Below are 18,232 nucleotides of genomic sequence, written 5' to 3'. Positions count from 1 at the left end.
ACTTGGTGTTCGAAGTGTTTAAATTATTGTTACTTTATGAACATTTGTTTATTGGTTCAAGATATCTATTGTTTTGCTCGCTATAAGTTTGTTTCAATTAAGGTGTTCGATTGATTAATAACAATTTTTTATGTTATTAATTTCCTAAATAGATGTTTTGTAGAAGTATAGTTTGATGAATGTTTCCTTTTGTTGTTCAATTTGATTATTACCTCACTACCTAGGAGTACATCAGAGATCCTTATGCACTTTCTCGTAAAGTGCAAAGATAATTTTGAATTCATTAAAAATTTCATAAGGAAGCTATTACTTTAAAATGCAGAGAAAAAACTAAATAACATGAGGTTTTCTCAAGTTTTGTGAACGTCTTGTGTTTTCCATACCTTGGGCGTAGAGTGAATTTTTTGAATAGTTGAAAAGATAATTTGTTCACTAACATATTTTTGGCAACTCTACTGGGGAGAGTCCCTTTGAAAAAGAACCTAGTCCTAAGAGACTATGAATAAAAATTGCTTTGTCACATAACAAGATTTTCCCTGTATTACAACCTAATCTCAAATTTGAAGATACCCAAGATGATATAATCTTAGACTTGACTTCGACTTCTTGGGCATTATGCTGAAGTAATCAGTAATACCATCAAGTATTGAATATTTTAGAAAGGGAAGAAGAAAGGGTTGGGTTATTAAGAGGGGTACCAAAAGTCCAAGAAGAAGCAGTTGTTAATAGACTTGCTCAAGCACCTAGAAGACCTTGAACTTAGAACTAGGAAATAGAGCTAGCTACTCATAGATATACAAGGGGAGAAAGAGAAAAGGGGATCCTTGATGAGAACTTCGATGCACTAAAGAATCTGAAGTTTTTACCAAATTTCAATGACCCTAAAAAAAAAAGATCAAATCTTGAACTAGACCTAGTTCACCACCAAAGCAATCTCCTCTTCCACCATTAGTAGAATCCTTGCTTCCATTAAATACTCTTGTCCCAGCTTATGTAACAATCCAACCTTTGCAAGTTGTACCACCAAACATTCTTGTCAATCAACCATGGGGGAAAAACATAGGGCCTTTAAATCTAGGTGTCAACCCTGCAACATTACTCAAAGGAGCCACTAAATTTTTACCCAAGTTTAGTGGAGATGATAAAGTTTCAATAGATGATCATTTGAGTGTCTTTCATTTAGCTTGTGTTGTTATAAGCATCCCTACTCAAGAAGTTGTTGTAAGATTGTTTGTTTGGACATTAACTGATGCTGCTACTAATTGGTTCAATCACCTACCCCGTCATTCCATCACTAGTTGGGATGATATGAAAAATACATTCGGAGATAGATTCAAGGCTCCTGAAAATGAATGTTCTTTTTTTTTCTCAACTTAGTCAGATGAAAAAGGAGATGAATGAACCTATGAGAGAGTTTTTTGCTAAATTTAATAGGTTGATTCAAAGAATTCCTACAACATCTAGACCTAATGTAGAGAACTAGAAATCATTCTTTATTAATTTTGTTCCCCCAGACATAAGTTTTCATCTCATTAAGGATGCATGTGCTGATTTGACTGCTACTCAAAGGTTAGCTATTCAATTAGAAGATGCATATATCAATGTTGGTAAATGGAAAAGAGAAGTTCAAACACCTAGAAATGCTTCATCTTCTACCTCTATAGACCCTATTTTGTAGAAATTGATGAATGATGTAGCAATGATGAAGAGACAACAAAATAAGACCCATGACCCTTATCAAACTCCTTATTAGGAAATTCATAGGCAACAACCTCAAAATTTTGGTAAAACTCCCACATGGACTACCCCTCAAACAAGATTACAAATTGAGGAAGCTCCTAAGGAAGCAATGTGTTCCTTTCATATGACTTTAGACCATGATGAATGAAATTCTCGTAAATGGCTCAATTGTGTCCAATTAGTGAAAAATGGCCTTACAGTAGAACAAATGCTTGAAAATGAGAATGTAGAGGGTGGAGATTTAGGTTCTTATTTTCTTGAGTATGAATTCGATTCAAAAAGAGGGGGTAATGTTTTTATGACACTTCAAGATCCTTCTTGCACAGTGATGACTAGAGGTCAAAGAAATCAAAGGTCTTCTCTAGGAGCTAGCTGAAATATGCCAACTTCTAAAGGAAAGGAACATATACATGCTCATTCAAAATAAACTATAGAACTAAGAATTTTGTCCAGAATAGAAGTAGTGTCTAGTACATTGGCTTTTGATATTGTGGAATTTTGTGAAACTTCTTCTATATCTACTTCTCCACCTGAATATCTGAAACATAACCCTAAGTAGTTAGACAAATTAATTCAATATGTGAAAGGAGGTTCTACTAATAATGCACAATTTACTGATGGTATAACTGAAAACTCAAAGGCTTCGAATCAACCTATTTTTGTGTATAAAAAGTGCAAGGTAAATGTTCCTTATGGAGAAGCAGTTGCTAATTCTATTAAAAGGGAAATGGAAGAAAAAAAGCCCAACCCATTTTATATATCATTTCTGCTAGATGGCCAAAAAATAAGTAACTACATCATTGATTTTGGAGCATCAGATAATATTATGCCCTAACCTATCGCAAAGGCCCTAGGTTTGGAGCTCAGAAAAACCTTTGGATGTTGCTATTCGATGGATAGGAAACAAGTACCTCTGGTTGGTCAAGTGAAAGATGTATAGACCATTCTCTATGCTTTCCTAGAGAAAAGATTGAAGCTCACCATTCTTGTAGCTAATATACTAGCCAACTATGGAATGTTGCTTAGCTAAACTTTTTGTAAAGATATGGGTGCATAAATAAAAATAGGTTGGTCTAAAGCTTATATTCTAGTAGGGAAGAAGAGAATAAAACTTGAACACAAGCCAAAGAATAAATATATAGTTATGCCTTTAGATAATCCTAAAGCACATATATTATATGAGGAGTGTCAATTTGGAAATTATGTTATATTGTCTGATGAACAATACAAGGGAAGTGAGACGGTAAGCTGCGAAGAAGCCCTCTAGACTTAGAATTTGATGGAAACTATTCAAATTTAGGTTTAGGCATAGGTGTTCTTCTCATTTCACATTCAGGGGACATTTTTCCTTTCTCTTTTAAATTAGCCTTCCATAATACCAATAGCAGTGCATAATATGAAGTCTTGCTTCTAAGTTTGCAAGAAGCCAAAGCTAAAGGAGTGAAGCAGTTATGGGTGATGCTAAAATTATTGTGAAATAGGTAAGAAAGCAATTTTCTATTAAAAATAATAGGCTGAAGCATTATAGAAATTTGGCTTGGGATGAAATAAAGTCCTTTGAAGCATTTTCTATTGAATTCATACCTTGCTCCCAAAACAATAAAGCTAATTCTTTAGCTATTTTAGCATCATTGTTATTACCACATCCAGAATTTAAAAATGATACCTATATGATTGAGATTATTTATAGGCCTAGATTTCTAGATGATGTCAATCAGTGGTAGGTTTTTAATTATGATACACAATTGCAAGAGTTCATTAAATGTGCTGGTAATTTTGCTAAAACCTTCTTTGAAGGATCCAACCATGATGGTAAATCAATTGGAGAGGAATAAGCTAAATTTAGGTAAATTATTTAACTCAAGGGTAATTGGATTCCCAAGGGATTGATTTTTTTGGAACACGTGTTTGGAAGAAAGGATGACAATTTCCTAAAAAGGAATGTTGATTCTAATAAAAAATAGAGGAGCATGATAACATCAATATCAAAATTCAAAAAAATCTCAGATTGATCTCTACAGGTAATAATTATTCCAAAGAGGAGAAGGAGAAGTTGTCTAAACTCTTTAATTGATATCACGATGTCTTTTCCTGGAGTTATGAAGACTTGAAGAATTTTAGAAATGGAGAATTTGTACATCATATACTACTGAAACTAAAAGCAATGACTTTTAGGATAAATCTTAGAAATTATAATTCCAAGGTCTCTAAAGCCATTTTTAAAGAGGTTGAGAGAATGTTAAAAGCTCACATAATATATTCCATATATCACTCAATGTGGGTAGTGAAAGTTGTTCTTGTGAGGAAGAAAAATGGTGAAATAAGGATTTGTGTTGATTTCGTGAACTTGAACCCAACAACTCTTAAAGACAATTATGGGCTTCCCAACATGGATCACATCTTGCAGATAGTTGTCGGATCCAATGTCATGTCAATCCTTCATGGTTATTTAGGATATAATCAAATTAGTGTTGCACCAAAGGATCAACACAAAACAACCTTCATCCCCCCATGGGGTACATTTTCCTATAATCAAATGCCATTTGGCTTAATTAATGCAGGCGCAACCTTCCAAAGAGCTATGAATTACTCTTTTAAATATTTGAGGGATAGGACCATTGTAATATATTTGGATGATTTAATTGTGTACTCCAAAAAGAGGGAATGCCATTTTGAAGATCTTGAAAAGGTACTTAATAGACGCAGACAACATGGTATATATTTGAATCCTAAAAAGTTGTGTTCTTTGTGGAAGAAGCAAAATTGGTTGGACATACTATCTCTAGGGATGGTATCAAGATTGATCTAGAGAGAGTGAAGGCAGTATAGAAGCTGGCTTTACCAACCAATAGAAGTGAGTTGAAGTCCTTTGGTCAAATTAATTTCTTAAGAAGTTTTATTCCTAAATTATGTGAAATGGTGAGACATATGTTAAATATGATGAGTGAAAAAAATCCCTTTAGATGGTAGAAAGAAGGTAAGAAGGCTTTTAAGGATATTAAAATAGCCATCTCAAATGCTCCAATGCTAGTAATCCTAAATTTTGAAAAAGATTTTATTATTTATTGTTATGCCTCTAAACATTCCCTATCAATTATTCTAACTCAAAAGGATGATTGAGGTAATGAAGCTCCAATCGCCTTCATGAGCATTCAATTAAAGATGCATGAGTTAAACTATACTCAAATGGAGAAACATGCATTTGCTATGGTGAAAAAATTGAAAAATTTAGGTATTACATCTTGCATTTTCATTTAGTTGTGTATTTTCCATAAACAACAATTAAAATTATATTAACTTAGCAAGAAGTTGGAATAAATAAAAGGGCTATATGGGTAACTAAAGTTGAAGACTATGACTTAACCATTAAGCCTAATTCTTTGGTAAGGGGGCATGGTTTATGCAAATTGATGGCTAAAAGAAAAGATTCACCTCTTGATAATGCTAGAGAAACACCTATTGTTTTGTTAGTCAGCCTTTCAGACCCCTAGTTCTCCAATATCTCATACCTTTTAACATATGGTGAATGTTCCCCAAACTTGAATTACAAAGAAAGGTAGAACCTCAGATTGAAGGCTACTAAATATGTAATTTCAAATGCTCTTTTATATAAAAGAGGAATTAATGGAACCTTTTTAAGGTGTGTAGGTGTAGAACAATAGGAAAAGTTGTCAAAAGCATATCATTCTGATGTCTGCAAGGGACACTTCTCATCTATAGTAACTGCTTTCAAAATTCTTAGGAATTGCTTCTACTAGCCAAGTATGTTCAAAGTTGCTTACAAATTTATAAAGAACTATGAGAAATGTCAAATTTTTACTGGTTGTCCTCAACTAGCAGCCTTACCCCTTAGGTCAATAATCATTGATAAGCCCTTTCATTAGTGGGGCATTGATTTTATTAGACCCTTAAATCCTCCATCAAGTGCTAGGCATACATTTATATTAATAGGAATTGATTATTTCACCAAGTGGGTGGAGGATGTCCCAACCAAAAAGGCCAATTCTCAGGTGGTATGCAACTTCTTAATGGAATATATTTTTTTCAGGTTTGGGATTCCCCAAAAAATAGTCTCAGATAATGCAACTTTTTTTTCATCTAAGGAAATCTATCTTTTCTGCTATAAACATGACATATCACTAGCCCATTCCTCATATTATTTTCCACAAGGGAATGGACAAGTAGAGTCTAGTAATAAGAATCTAGTCACTATAATTAAAAAATTGGTGTTTGATAATCCTCAGAACTAGCATAAGAAACTATATGAAGCATTATGGCTTGACTGGATTACCCCTAAGAGAGTTATAGGTATGGCTCCATTTGAATTCATGTATAGAATTGGAGCTCAAGTGTCATTGCCTTTGGAGCTGTCAGTTGCCAAATTACAATCAATAATTGAAGATCAATTTTTTAAAGATTCTCTAGAGAAAAGGACAATGTATATACACAAGCTAGAAGATGAAAGGAACAAATTGGTTGATCACATGACTGATCATCAGATGAGGGTAAAAAAAATCTTTGATAGGAGAACAAGACCACGAGGTTTTTTTAAAAATGATGAAGTGCTTCTCTAGGAAAAAAGGAGAGAACCAAAGGGTGCACATGGAAAATTCAAGTCTCTATGGAAGGGTTCATTTATGATTTCACAAGTCATTGGCCCAAATATCATTCGACTAAGTTATCTAGATGGTACAGTTCTACCCTTTACCTACAACGGGCAAGACTTGAATTTATCCAAGATCTGAGTATTTTGAATTTCCCAGTCATGTACATAGCTTTTCGTTTTGTTTCCTATTTTCCTTTGCTTTTGTTTTCCTTTGTGTTAGGTTAGGTTTGTTCCTATTTCTAGCTTTCTGAGTTCTCTATGTACTCTGCATAACTAGTCCCCAGTCAGAGCCCTTGTTAGTTATCCAATGAGTCACCATTATTAAAAACTAAAGTTTCTAAAGTCTTTCCTTCATCACTCCATGTATTCACCATCATTCAAAGTGTTGTAAGAAGTCCCAAACACTCCCTATCACTCCTCTTCCTTTTGAACCACTTTGAACCACTTTGAACTTCAAAGTAGTTCAAAGCAGTTCATCCAAAGGTTTCTGCACTAATGAATTTTCTTGTAGGAAATGTGCATCAACTCGGCAAGGTGTTCTTTCAAATCACATTTAACCACTTTGAACCTCAATTCAAAGTAGTTCAAAGTCATTCAATGCTAGAGGTATATTGGTAAAATTGGATCATGGTGTATGATGTGCTATCATTTCATAGGGCATTGATGGCTGTGTTACAGAGTAATAATTAAAAAAATGTTTTTCTTCCCAATGTGAATGATCATTATTATGGGAAAAGGTGGAAAATCTTTAGCCAGAAAGGGGATTAGATGTCATAATAAGGCTAATAATTATTGATATAGCTGCAAAGGAGGTTATTAAATGAGAAGATTATGTCATAAGGCTTTCGAACGTGTAAACCTTAATGAAGAGTGATTTCTCACAAATTCCTCATAATGAGGTTGTACTTTCTAGATAAGTACTTTTCCTTCTTAAAATAAGCTTGGATTTCCCTTTTTGTTTATTGTGCAAAGAATTGAAAGATTCAATAAGCAACTTTTAAGGAGTAAAGAAAGGGAAAACCATTGTTTTTTAGTAGATTATAGGTGAGAACCATTGAAATTCTTGGTTTTGTTCTACAATTTCTCTGCTTTCCAAGATAAGTAGTTCAAAAATTTGTTTTTTTTATTAAGGATGAAGTCTGTATTACATTTCTTTAGCAATGTGTCAAGTTTTGAATGTAAGAGGCTATTCATATGTGATATGAACTTAGAAGGTGTTAAGTTGGAGAATTTACAAGCAAATTGTTGGAAATGATTGAAAAGATCATTGAATGAAGAATGATGGAACTAGTAAAGAATTTTTTCAATCATTTTTTTTTTGTTGATGTCAAACTTGCTAATTGTAGGAATGACAATTGCTTAAATTATCCAAGTACTATCACTTAGTTGATTGACAAGGAGAAGTTAATCAATAAGATGTAACTAGAGCACCTAGAGAAACGTTAAAATTATGTAGCTAAGACATTGATAAAATAGTGTATAGATGACATACTCTAAGACACAGAGGAAGGACACACTTAGATACATTAGAAGTGTAAGGTTTAACTAAATCAGTTTGTAAAGCTTAACTAAGTTCATCTATGAGTGTCAAGCAAGCTAGTTAAGGCTAAGAAAATTCTCTGTTGGAGCTGAGCAAGTTTAGAATTTAGTGTGTGTTGAGAAAAATTCTTCAGGTGTCAAGTGATCTAGGATCATTCATGTTCCAAGCAATTTAGAAGCAACAAGTGCCAATCATCAGGAAATTATAGTGGGTGCCAAGAAAATTGTTTAGGTGTCGGGCATCAGTAAAACACAGTTGATGCCGAGTAATGTAGTATGTGTCAAGCATCAATATTTCAATGGTGTCGAGTTGTGGCATTATTGAAAAGTCAAAATATTCACCAAATTAGTAACAATAAGTTTGTTATATTGATTTTTGTGATCTAGTTGGAAGATAAAGATGATAAGTCGGTATCACAGAGTTTTATGCCAACCAATTCCAGTTGAAAACAAATATATTTCTCTAAAAGAAACAAAATTGGAGGGAAAACAATATCATTTTCTCAAGTCAATTCAAGTTGATTAGTAGGGAGAATTGAGTAGGAAATGAAGAAAAAAACTTCTTTATAAGAAGTTATAGGTCAAAGACAAGAGAGAAGTATGGCCATAAGTGAGACGTGTGAAGAAGCCAAGTAAAGGCAAGTGAGAAGTGTTAAGAAGAGAAAAAACACAGTGAGGAAAAACAGAGCATTATGACTCTAGTTTGATCAAGTGACCATAGTGTGCATTGGCATAATCAGTTCTTGAACTCTAGGAGACATATCTTGAAGGATGGACAAGTTGTTAGAAGTACAAGGAAGGAAAGCCAAGCAAGGAGGAAGAACTAAAGAGTGATCTAAAATCTACAAGATTTGAGTTGCAATTTATATCAGGTCAAAGCTTTCTAATACTTTCTTACCATTTAATTAGACATTGAAATCCTACTTTGATAGGTTAGCTTAACAGCTAGGTGGAGAAGCCTTTGAGAAGGTAGTTGAAAGTCCCATGGATTTGGGTGGGCCTAACAACCTTATGTATAATATTTTAATAGGGTGACATTCCAAGTTGAGTGTTCTTAAGTCCTCTTATAAGTCACACTTTGAATAGAGTGTTGAAATCCTTTGACAAGGTCACATTTAATAGTGTGTTGTAGCCATTAATAGGAAATCACTTTAGAAAGGTGAGAAAAGAAGGTAGCATGTAACTAATGGTTTTCCCAAATTGGGTTTCCATGCAAATCCTTGTGTTATGTGTGTCTTCTATGGGTTTCATCATTGCATGTTGATTTATAATAGCTTGCTAAGATAAACATTAAAGCTTGGATGAATAGTAGAATGCATGGGCCTACTATAGTTTTATTAAAAGTTTGAATTGGACATTATTGGACCTTGAATAACTGATTACCCAATCTTCCCTTCCCCCTCTCTATTATTCTAGAAGAATTATAACAATTCATATCAGAGCCCACTGCTAATTTGTTTCAAGTCACTAGTAGCAGGAAGTTCAAGATGTCCAAAAGAGAAGTTGCCAAGCTGAACAAAGACAACTTTGTAGCATGGAAAAGTATGATGAATTTGCACATTGGATCAATAGGTGACTATGCACAAACCTCAATCACACTTGGTCTTATAGACCCTACCGAACCCCTCATTGCAAAAGATCTAAGAAAGAAGAAGGTGCACAATCAAGCAATGTTGGAGATTGCTTCGGCACTAAGCTATGTCGAGTATGATAATATCAAAGGATGTGATACTACATGTAATATTGCACACAAGATGTGGGAAAATCTATCAACTATTTATGGAGGAGATGATAATGTCAAAAAAGCCAAAAGAGAATGCTTGAGAGGAAAGTTTGATGACATGAGGATGGAAGAAGGAGAGAATGTTGCTCAGTATGGTGCAAGGATGAAAGAAGTGGTAAGTGCAATAAAAAGTCTAGGAGGTTAGGTATAAGAAGAAACAGTAAGTAGCAAATACTTGAGAACATTACTTACTTTCTATGCTATAAGAGTTTCAGCCATCCAAGAGCTAAGATGTGTACTAGGGAACACGTTGACATTTGAAGGAATAATTAGAAGACTCACTGCATTTGAGTTATCCAACTTTAACAACTACAAACCTGACAACTTTGAATCTACTTCAAGGCCAAGGTGACAGTTAAAGACACTAAGGAGGTCTAAACAAAGAAGAAGAATGGAAGAAGCAAATATGTATCAAGTGATAGTAGCACTAATGAAGATGATGTAGACCAATTGGAGGCATTGCTAGCAAGGAGATTTCATAGAGAAAAGGGAAAATTCAAAGGCAAGTTGTCTATCATTTTCTTCAATTGTAATGAAGTTGACCACATTGCAGGTAGATGTACACAAAAGAAGAACTACAAGGATGGAAGAAAATTCAGGAACAAGAGAGAGGATAGTAACAAAGACTAGAAAGACAAAGGCAAGAGATGCTACATTGTTGAAGAAGACTCTAATGAAAATGATGATGAAGTAATTTATATGGCTATGAAAGATGAATTAGATGAAGATGAAGCAAAAAACTTGGTAACCTACATAAACAAGAATGTCAAATGGATCATAGATAGTGGATGCTCTCATCACATGACTAGAGATAAAAGTAACTTCATTACCTTCACTCAATATGATGGAAGTAGTGTTAGATTTGGTAAAAATACACCATGTCTTATCAAAGGGAAAGGTAGCATTAAACTTACTGAAAAGATATCATGTGATAATGCATACTATGTTGAAGGCCTAAATTATAATCTACTAAGTGTCTCATAGTTAGGAAACATAGGATGCAACGTAGAATTTGAGAATAGAACTACCAAGATCTATGATTCTCATGGAAGTCTAATAGGAAAAAGGTGACTAGACTAGGAGTAATCTGTTTTATCTAGATATGGAAGATGCTTCTTGTCTTATAGTTAAGACTGATGATGTATGGCTATGGCATAAGATACTATGTCATGTAAACTTTGACAACCTGATTAGCATCAGCAAAATGAAGAAAGATAGAGGATTGCCAAAATTGAAGAAGCCTAACAACACAATGTGCAAACAATGTCAACTAGGGAAGATGACCAAATCAAGTTTCAAAAGTAAAATCTATACTTCTAATGAAGTTTTAGATTTAGTTCATACTAAATTCTATGGTCCCATTGAAGTTCAAAGCTATAGAGGAGATAAATACATAATGCTATTTATGGATGACTACTCAAGAATGATGATAGTCATGTTCTTGAAACAAAAATCAGATGCATTCCAAATGTTCAAATGGTATTTGGCCAAAGTTGAGAAAGAGATAGGAAAGAGTTTGAAATGTATAGGGTTTGATAGAGGAGGTGAGTTCACATCAAGAGAATTTGAAGAACTCTACAACATTTCAAAATATTGCAGGTGAGCTCACATCAAAAGGTAAACATCATCACCTAGGACTCCACCTCAGAATGGTATAGTAGAAAGAAGGAATAGATCAGTAATTGATTGTACCAGAACTTTAATGATGAAAAATGATGTTGCACTCAAGTACTAGAGAGAAGTTGTAAGTACTGTAGTCTACACACTCAACAGAGTTCAAATCAAGAAAGGTACACATGCAACACCTTTTAAGTTATGATATGGTCATTCACCCAATGTTAAACATTTCAAAATTTTTGGATGTAAATGCTATATATTTAAAGAGTATATGACCAGAAAGTTTGATGCAAAGAGTGAGGAAGGCATATTTCTTGATTATTCCACTAGAAGAAAAGCTTATAAGTGCTTGAATATCAATACTAAAAAAGTAATAGAAAGCACAAATGTAAATTTTGATGAGCATGTAGAAGTCCAAAATGTTGAATGTACTAATAAAATAGAGGAATACAAAACCTTTGTATAGCTCTATGAAGGTATGCCCAATGAAGGAGAAGTTGCAAATAAAAATGATAATCAACAACAAAATCTAGTATCTATGGAGTCATAGACAGTGAATGCCGAGCTGTAGATGCATTTAGATGCTGAGTTGCAAAATACATACAATGCACATTCAAATTCTAAGAACAATACATATGAAGAAAATGAGGAATTACCCGATCGAGACATGCATGATAATTTAGATGCTAAAAGAAACAACATGGAAACAAGAAAGGAACCGATATTGGAAAAGTATGTAAGAAGACACCATCCAACAGATCAGATCATTGGAGACAAAGAGGCCAAACCAATGACAAAGAATAGACTTAGAAGTGAAACATGTCTTCTTAGCAAAGTGAAACCGACAACAATGAATGAAGACCTACAAAATGATGACTGGTACAAATCCATGAAAGAAGAAATAGAGCAAATTAAGAAGAACAAGACATGGACCTTAGTCCCAAGACTAGCTGATAAGAATGTTATTGAAACCAAATGGGTATTCAAAAAAAAAACTAGATGAGAATAGTGAGATCGCAAGGAATAAGGCAAGACTAGTATGCAAAGGATATGCACAAGAAGAAGGACTAGACTATGGAGAAACTTTTTCCCTAGTTGTAAGAATGGAAAGAGTAAGGACCTTACTGGCATATGCAGTTTACAAAGGATTCAAAGTCTACCAAATGGATGTCAAGTCTTCATTTGTAAATGGTATACTAGAAGAGGAAGTCTACATAGAGCAACCATAAGGATTTTTTGAAAAGAAAAACAAAGACAAGGTATGCGAAATTCACAAAGCTCTATCTGGATTGAAGTAAGCCCCTAGAGCATGGTATGATAGACTTCACAAGTATCTAGTACAAATAGGATTTGAAAGAACTAATGAAAACAACATGTACATAAAATTAGAAGAAGGTAAGGACATCCTTATATCTAAAATCTTTGTGGATGACATAATATTTGGAGGAAAAGAAGTACTTAGTAAAGGTTTTTCTAACAAGATGAAACATGAATTTGAGATGTCAACGTTTGGAGAAATAAAGTTCTTTGTTGGTTTGTCAGTACATCAACTGAAACATGGTATATTTGTAACACAATCAAAGTATATCAAAGAGATACTCAAGACATTTGGCTTAGAAGACTCCAAACTAGTGAACACACCAATGACAACAAGACACAACCTATCCAAGAATGATGAATCAGGTGAAGTCAACCAAACCATGAACAAATTCATGATTGGAGAGCTACAATATGTTGTACATAGTAGATTAGATATAGCATTAGGAGTTAGAATAGTAGCAAAATTCTTTGCTAATCCTAGAGAAAATCATCTCATGGCAGCCAAAAGGATAATGAGGTATCTCAAAGGAACTAATGATTTTGGGTTATACTACAAGAGAAATGACAAGTTTGAGCTAAATGCCTACATAGATGCAGATTGGGGGAGCAATATTGATGACAAGAAAAGCACAGGTGGAGGAGCACTTTTCTTAGGAAAGAGACCAGTTACTTGGACTAGTAAGAAGCAAACATGCACATCACAATCCACAACAAAAGTAGAATATGTAGTAGCAGCAATCAATTGCACAAACATTATTTGGGTTAACCATCTATTGAAAGGAATGAAGGAAGAGGTAACCAAGCTAGTGATACTATATTGTGACAACACAAGTGCTCTAAAAATATCTAAGAATCCAGTAATGCATGCAGAAACCAAGCATATTACAATCAAGTATCACTATGTCACAGAGTTGGTAGAAGAAAAATAAGTGAACATGGAATACATTCACACAAAATAACAAAGTGCAGATATCTTCACTAAACCATTACCCAAGGATGCTTATGAGTATCTTAGAGGTAAATAAGGGATAAAGCCCCTAACCCAAGTAGTCTAAAGTAACAAAGAAGTTTCCCTGCATCAGAAGAAGTACAAAAATTCTAAATCAGTCACAACCATGGTGACAGAGGGAGAAAGCCTAGAAATGCAAAGTTTAGCACAAGCATGTTCAAGATGCTACATCTTTGGCATTAATGACAAAGAGGGAGATGTATGAGAAACTGATCAATAATAAGGGAGATGTATGAGAAATGAAAGAGGGAGATGTATGAGGAATTGATAAATACCAAGGGAGATGTATGAGAAATTAAAGATAGAGTCTTAGGAGAAACAAGAAACTAATCAGCAAGCAGCTACAAAGGATCAGGGATACAAAGAAATGATGCAGCAATTAAGAGGGAGACTTGGAATGAAAATTAGAATAGAGTACTTAGTTGTATCATCAAATGAGCAAGATAAGATATAAAGAGGGAGATATGGAATGTATATGTAATGACAACAAGATTTTTGTTTGGTACATAAGTTTGGTCAAAACTAAGTTGATCAGCTTAATCAATTGATCAGTTTGGTTCACCATCAATGCCAAAGAGGGAGATTGTCGGAAATGATTTAAGAGATCGTTGAATGAAGAATGATGGAACTAGTAAAGAATGTTTTCAATCATATTTTTCATTGATGTCAAACTTGCTAATTGTAGGAATGACAATTGCTTAAATGATCCAAGTACTATCACTTAGTTGATTGATAAGGAGGAGTTAATCAATAAGATGTAACTAGAGCACCTAGAGAAAGGTTGAAGTTATGTTGTTGTAATGAAGTATAAGGATCAGCTAAGACATTGATGAAATATTGTATTGATGACATACTGTGAGACACAAAGGAAGGACACACTTAGATACATTAGAGGTGTAAGGTTTAACTAAGTCAATTTGTAAATCCTAACTAAGTTCATCTATGAGTGTTGAGCACGCTAGTTAAGGCCGATCAAATTCTCTATTGGAGCTGAGAAAGTTCAAAATTCAGTTTGTGTTGAGAAAAGGTCTTCAAGTGCTGAGTGATCCAGGAGAATTCATGTGCTAAGCAATTCAGAAACAACAAGTGCTGAGCATCATGAAATTATAGTTGGTGCAAGGAAAATTGTTCAGGTGCTAAGCATTAATAAAACACAGTTGATGCTGAGTAACGCAATATGTGCTAAGCATAAGTATTTCAATGGTGTCGAGTTGCTACATTATTGAAAACTCAAAAAAAATTCTAGATCAGTAACAATAAGTTTGTTACATAAATTTTTGTGATCTAGTTGGAAGATAAAGATGATGAGTTGGTATCACAGAGTTTTATGCCAACCAATTCCAGGCAAACACTAATAGATTTCTCTAGAAGAAACAAAATTGGAGGAAAAACAATATCATTTTCTCAAGTTAATTTAACTTGATGAGTGGGAATAATTGAGTGGGAAATGAAGAACATAACTTCTTTATAAGAAGTTGTAGGTCAGAGACAAGAGAGAATTATGGTCATAAGGGATAGTGTGAAGAAGCCAAGTAAAGGCAAGTGCGAATTGTCAAGAAGAGAAAAGAAATAGTATGGGAATAATAGAGCATTATGACTCTGGTTTGATCAAGTGACCATAGTGTGCATTGGCATAATGAGTTGGTGAACTCAAGGAGATAGATCTTGAAGGCAAGCTATTAGAAGTACAAGGAAGGAAAGCCACAAGGAGGAAGAACTAAAGAGCGATATGAAATCTGCAAGGTTTGAGTTGCCATTTGTATTAGGTCAAAGCTTTCTAATACTTTCTTACCATTGTATTACACATTGAAATCCTACTTTGATAGGTTAGCTTAATAGCTAGGTGGAGAAGACTTTGAGAAGGTAGTTGAAAGTCCCATGGATTTGGGTAGGCCTAACAGCCTTATGTAAAATACTTTAACAAGGTGACATTCCAAGTTGAGTGTTCTTAAGTCCTCTAAGAAGGCACACTCCTAACATGGTGTTGAAATCCTTTGACAATGTCACATTTAATAGTGTGTTGTAGCCTTTAATAGGGCAGGCCTCTAACAGGGCCTCACTTTAGAAGGGTGAGAAATGAAGGTAGCATGTTACTGGTGGTTTTATCATATTTGTTTTGCACTTAAATCCTTGTCTTATGTGTTTATTCTATGAGTTTCATCATTGCATGTTGATTTATAGTAGCCTGCTAAGATAAACATTAAAGCTTGGATGAATAATATAATGCATGGGCCTACTATAGTTTCATTAAAAGTTTGAATTGGAAATTATTGGACCTTGAATAACTAATTCACCATCCCCTCATAGTTATTCTAAAACAATTTTAGTGCAAATTTTCTTCAGTATGTTAATGAAAAAAATGGGTGCATGGAAGTCCTAACCAGTGGATTAGTTGAAGCCACAACTTTCCCCCCAGCCCTTCTGAGTCGTAAATTGCTTCAAATTTTTATCAACCATTATGATGTTAGAAGCAAAATTATTGTAAACAAAGATGGTGAAACAATCCTCTCAATTTCAAGAGAAACTATTTCCTCCATACTACATTTACCAAAGAGCACTATTGCCACATTCTCCCCCATTCAATCCCTAGTTGAATATCAAGAAACTCCTAGAAAATTTTGTAATACACTCAGTAGGAAGTGGAATAAAATCAATTATGGTGGAGGATGTAGGTTACCTAAAGTAGTCACCAAGGATCACCTCAAGACTCATATTCATGACCTTGTGGTGCTATTGCATAGAGTCAAAGATTCATCTGATGTTTTTCTCTTCAAAGAATGGATGTACATGAATATAGAAATCATTTTGAAGGGTGAGAAATGGATGGAATGGGTAGAGATTATCGCTAGTTCATTAAGGGCCCAACTCAAATGTGCCATGGAATCTAGGGAAAATTTCTATATGGCTTCTTACTTGACTTATTGCATTACCTATGTTTGTGACCTTACCACTCTTCCTCATGGAGTTTGGAATGAAGAAATAACAATTTTCCAATATTGTCCTATGCTGCAAAGAGACAAAGTCCTAGAGAATTTTAGGAAATTTTATGATGTGTTAATGGAAAATGTGTATGTATCTCTAAAGAAAGCATCGATGCCTAAGTTGTCTCCTAAAGCCCAAAGGTTGATTTAACAATACAGAAGTTATTTCATATAGTTTTCCAAGTTAACTTACTTGAGAATAGGCAGATTCAAAGAGAAACCTACAAAAATTTCATGATATTCTTTGGATTGTTTTGTTTTAGATGAAATTTGCAGGCAACTATTCTTTTTCATTAAGGATTATTTACCAAAGGCAGATTTGGAGATGACTTTCCCTATTGAGATAGGTTCTCTGGTCTGTAACAACATGACTAATGCTTCTATTATTGGAAGTAATTTGCTTGGATTTAATTTTGGTTCTTATCATAGCAGAAAATTTTTTGATAGGAAAGGATATGTAGTTCAAATTCTTGGTCTTGAAGGTCACCCATTGGCAACCTTGTAGTTAGAAGTTCTATGAAAATATTGTAAAGATGAGGGGGAGATTTTGAGAAGAAACTATTCAAGGTAGACATTACAAAAAAAAATTCCCTGAGGTTGAAATTTAAAACAGAGGGGTGATTGAGGATGGCTCAGAAATGATTGAACCAAGTTGGGAAGAATCCAACAAATCAAAATCATTGGCAGTTAACTGGAATCAGGATAAGAAAGAAGATATAAATCTAAGAGCTTGATTTATAATTGCTTACACAAATGATTGGCTAAAGAAAAAGAGAAAGGGAATTGTAATGCCTCGCCAAAGGGATCCAAAAGAATTAACCTAAAGTTACACTAAGTTTGGAAACATTTTTTTTTAAAAACATGAAAGATAATCCATTCACATCAAACACATAATAGTAGAAGCAATAACATCTTTTCAATTGAAGGCATACATAACCATACATAATAGGATACATTCCTTCAGGATCCCATAATGTTGGATTACATTTAAAATAACTAATACTAAGTCCATCCAAATCCACATTCATATGAAAGAATAATGATAACTCCAATGTCCTCATAATAATATACATTTGTTCTGAATGCCTCTTGGCAAATTAATTTGGAATGCTCAATCATCCATTGTACATGTCACAAGGTATGAAAGGCTTAAAAGAATATACATATGTGAAAATAGAAGACATCATCCTCATATAATCCATGATACAAGTGCAATGAAGTAAATGAAACCATCTACCATACAAGGTACATCCATCATCATAAAAGAAATAACATCCATCATAGAAGACATAACAACCATCATAGAAGACATAACATCCATTCACAAATGTAACCATCTATCATAATGATCCATGATTAAAATGTAGATAAGTGCCCACAAGGAATGCTCCAGCCATGGTGCCCTCGAATGGATCTCAAATGGTAAGACTGAAAAAGCACTACCACCTGATTGCATGGGACTTAAATGGCCAACTCCCACCACACTGAGGAGATAGTCTCAACTCCACAACAAGATATAAAATCACATAATCACAAGTACTCTCTAAGTCTATGAATCTTAAAAGTATACTAACTCAAAGGGTTCCAACACAAATTGACATCTATACCTAGAGGCACCACAAAGATATGTAGGAAAT

This window comes from Cupressus sempervirens, chromosome 7, assembly GCF_028749045.1.
Source record: "Cupressus sempervirens isolate cs-2001-9-10 chromosome 7, ASM2874904v1, whole genome shotgun sequence".
Taxonomy (NCBI): Eukaryota; Viridiplantae; Streptophyta; class Pinopsida; order Cupressales; family Cupressaceae; genus Cupressus; species Cupressus sempervirens.
Note: the sequence above shows the minus strand (reverse complement) of the source record.